The sequence below is a fragment of the Helianthus annuus genome, chromosome 3, assembly GCF_002127325.2.
Source record: "Helianthus annuus cultivar XRQ/B chromosome 3, HanXRQr2.0-SUNRISE, whole genome shotgun sequence".
Lineage (NCBI taxonomy): Eukaryota > Viridiplantae > Streptophyta > Magnoliopsida > Asterales > Asteraceae > Helianthus > Helianthus annuus.
The window spans coordinates 168,991,762-168,995,361 of record NC_035435.2 but is presented as its reverse complement, the minus strand read 5'-3'; the positions used below and the strand labels follow the sequence as shown (position 1 = coordinate 168,995,361).

At 34.6% G+C, this 3,600-nt stretch overlaps 1 long non-coding RNA gene across 1 annotated transcript; it reads left to right on the top strand.

The window, feature by feature from the left end:
* The first annotated feature begins 326 nt into the window (after nt 1-326).
* Nucleotides 327-3,287, top strand: LOC110930746. The gene is made up of 3 exons (XR_002588067.2): nt 327-499; nt 1,204-1,258; nt 3,012-3,287. It is a non-coding gene; the product is annotated as an uncharacterized LOC110930746 (long non-coding RNA).
* The last annotated feature ends 313 nt before the right edge of the window (nt 3,288-3,600 follow it).

Below are 3,600 nucleotides of genomic sequence, written 5' to 3'. Positions count from 1 at the left end.
CATTCGGCAGACGAACCCCGTTAAAAGCACCAATATCACACGCCTTTCTAATAATACCAGAGAACGCCTCCATAACAATAATAAATAAAAACGGAGATATCGGGTCCCCTTGACGCAAACCTTTCTCACAACTGAACTCAAAAGTGGGAGAACCGTTCACCAAAACCAAGGAACGGGCAGAAGCTAACTATAGTTAAGTATGTTTTTGAAATAAAAGAAGTGTGTTTAAACAAAAGATAAAAGGTTTGTGTATTAAATGAATCAAATGAAAACATAGGGACTATATGTGCTAACCCCACTTGCTTATTAAATGGTATGGTGAAAGACCCATGTTTCTTCTGGAACTTAAAAGAAGGCTGATGTGTGTGTGGGCTATGGTGCGATCATGGAGAAGAAAGCAATAATGCAAGGAGAATCAAGTAATCGAACCGAGTAACTAATGATAAATTTTACCCAGAAGGTCATCGTCTATCATGAGTATTTGTAGTAGCAATCACTGGTATGTATTCTTTAACATAAAACTTTAAGGTTATTGCGGTTCATGTGTGTTCCTAATCTCATCTTAAATTCATGAAATTTAGGATGACTAGGAATGAAAAGTGATTACGATAAGTATAGAAGCTAAAATACATCAGAACCCATTTCTTTATGATGAACCCTAGTTCTCTAAATTAGGGGTTTTGGATTAAAGATGATTTAATGTTACAAACTGGATATTTTGGCTGATGTGGCTTAGTAAGATTTCAATGGTGAACATATTATGCTAAAAAAACGAGAAATGCCATTATTCATAAAGGTACATGTTTTCATGTTAGAGCTTTAAAGATTCTAGTTGATAGTGTATACATTTAATCTGAACTTTATGTAAAGATGATGGTGTATGCAGCTATAATAGTCCCGTCTCTCTATAAAAAATAGAGAATGATTGTGTTCATAAGTAATGGAATGAGTTGTTTTGAAATATCGAATCAAGTTGTTAGGTAACTCAATTTTCTGAAACCCGCCAAGTGTTTGATAAAATGTGTGGGTGGATTTAGTATAAAATTTATTTTAATGTATTTGTTTCCAGAAGAGAAGGTTTAAATGAGTTGTTGATTGTAATCAAGTTGACACAATGATTTACGTGTAAAACTAATCCATAAATGTTGAAACGTGAAGATATATTATGAACTTGATTATGATATATTGTGAGTTTTACTTCAGGGTTGTCAACTGGTCAATGGAGAAATTCATTACACGGACAATCCTACGGACGAAGGTGAGTGACTCTAGTTATGTTAAAGAAACTGTGGGTTATAACTACTTTCATATAAATTATTGTTACTTCAATATGCAACTAGTATTAAGCACCCCCCGCGTTGCGACGGGGGCGAACATCAATGCCACACTATTACCAGCGACCTCCAACACTGAAGTTGTAGCGTGTTAGTGCTAAGAAATTAAACCGAAACGTAAAACATATAAAGAAATAACTAAGTCGATCTAGGACCCGAGTGTTACGATGAACATGTCAAACGGAAAAAAAATAGACAATGTAAAAACGTTTAACCACACACACGTTGCGTCGTGTTAACTCGCAAAATAATTTATAGTATTTAAATGAAATAAAAATTTGTCTTTGTGTTAATGCGAAGAAATTAAACCGAAACGTAAAATACATAAAAATAACTAAGTCGATTTAGGACCCCGAGCGTTACGATGAACCTGTCAAACGGGAAAAAAAAATAGACGAAGTAAAAACGTTGAACCACACACGCACATTGTGTCGTGTTAACTCGCAAAATTATTTATAGTGTTTAAATGAAATACAAGTTTGTGTTTAGTGGATACAACTCACTAAAGATTATGGTACAAACGATAATGCATAGATGTATTGGAAATTAGATTTATACAAATGATGGAAGTATTATTGTGAGGAATGGTGCAATGTATGCCACATGACAAATAAGGAAAAGGTAGGTGGTGACTAAGCTTTAAAACAAAAATATAAAGGAAAGCAATTAAGCATAAGTTACAACATTGGTATGCATACCAATGTTGCAAATTAGATATATATATAATGGAATTCTGTTGAAAGGTTTAAGTTTGAGAGCATAATATAGGTGTTAAATTATGTATTGAATGTGTATAGAGTTGTAATGTTTAAGGTGATGTCTTTATGGCATAACTTGGTAATAGATTGGCATTTACCTTAAGGTGGGGATGGTTGTTAATTATTAGGCGTGGTGTGTAAATGAAGCCTTTGAACTTCAATGGGCGATCGATGGAGCTGAGATCTCTATATCTCAAAGAAAGTTACATGATTTTGTTAATCGGGAGGTTAATTACGAATGGGATGGTAAACATATGGTCATTGTACATTATGAATGGTGAAAATGGTTTAAAACCAATAGGGTTTGAACCACTTAAGTTGCATTAAGATGGGAAACAAAATTTGGGCATAGCATACGCTTAGCTGGTAGGCCAACGACCCTAACCACTGCCTTACGACATCATGGAGTTTTACCCAAGTCTAGAGTTATTTCCTAGGGGGTTAATTGTACGATGTTTAACCAGCATTAATATGTTTTTTTGGGTGTTTTGATGCAAGAGAAGTTCAAATACAAGGAGTTTACATTCTAAGGGCGGGTGTTATGAATACAAATAGTAGCGGTAGGTGTTGGAATAACATTAAAACAATGACCATGTATGTTGTTACGTGTATGACAACATTTAGTGGTATTTTATTTTTATGGTGTAAATTGACCTATGTAGTGTTTTGTTATTTCAAGTTAACAGGGCTTCTTTCTTGGAGGTGAAACAACCTAGAGACGGGGTCGGATAATGGAGGAAAAACCTAGAACTACAAAGTTGGGCTTTAACCCATTAAGGGAGTGGATTTCGGGAATGGAGTGTGATATACATCGATTTAAATATATTTATATTTTTTCTAATTATAATCGAATAACCAATTACTCGGGACCTGAGTCCTCACTTAGCTTTGACTAATCCATTGTGATGGTAATGTGTAGGTAGGACGAGTTGATTATTCATTTAAGTGGCCAAGACATGTGGATTAAGCGGATAGTCCCCAATTGCATATCATATTGGGAAATTAATTCGAGGAACTATTTTAGGGGAAATGGACGGAGAAAGGAGCGACTTAAATCGATGACCTGAAAGATAAGTGAAACCATGAGTTGTTCATAATTAGCCCCGTTGAGTAATACACATATAAACATATTTGTATATATATATGGTCGTGGATATGATACCATTGAAATATACAAACTTATAATTTTGATTAATGGTTTGGTGATGTCGTATGACGGATTAATATGATGAAAGGTAAGGGTGATCAAGACTTGGAAACGGGTCAACGGGAAAGAGATTTGACGTCATCAAGTTCCTTATTCGCATAGTTATCCTAACTATGTAGTATTTTATATGTTGGTGTTTTGAGTTAAATTTTTGTTGTTTTAACCACTTGATTGGACATGCATAGATATTTTGAGTCGAGTTAGTTTTAGTACATGTTTAATCAGGTTTTGTTCGTAAGGGTAGTCGATTTTACGAACCAGCCTTGGCGAAGTTTTTTGTAAGAAAGCTCATGTGTAATTG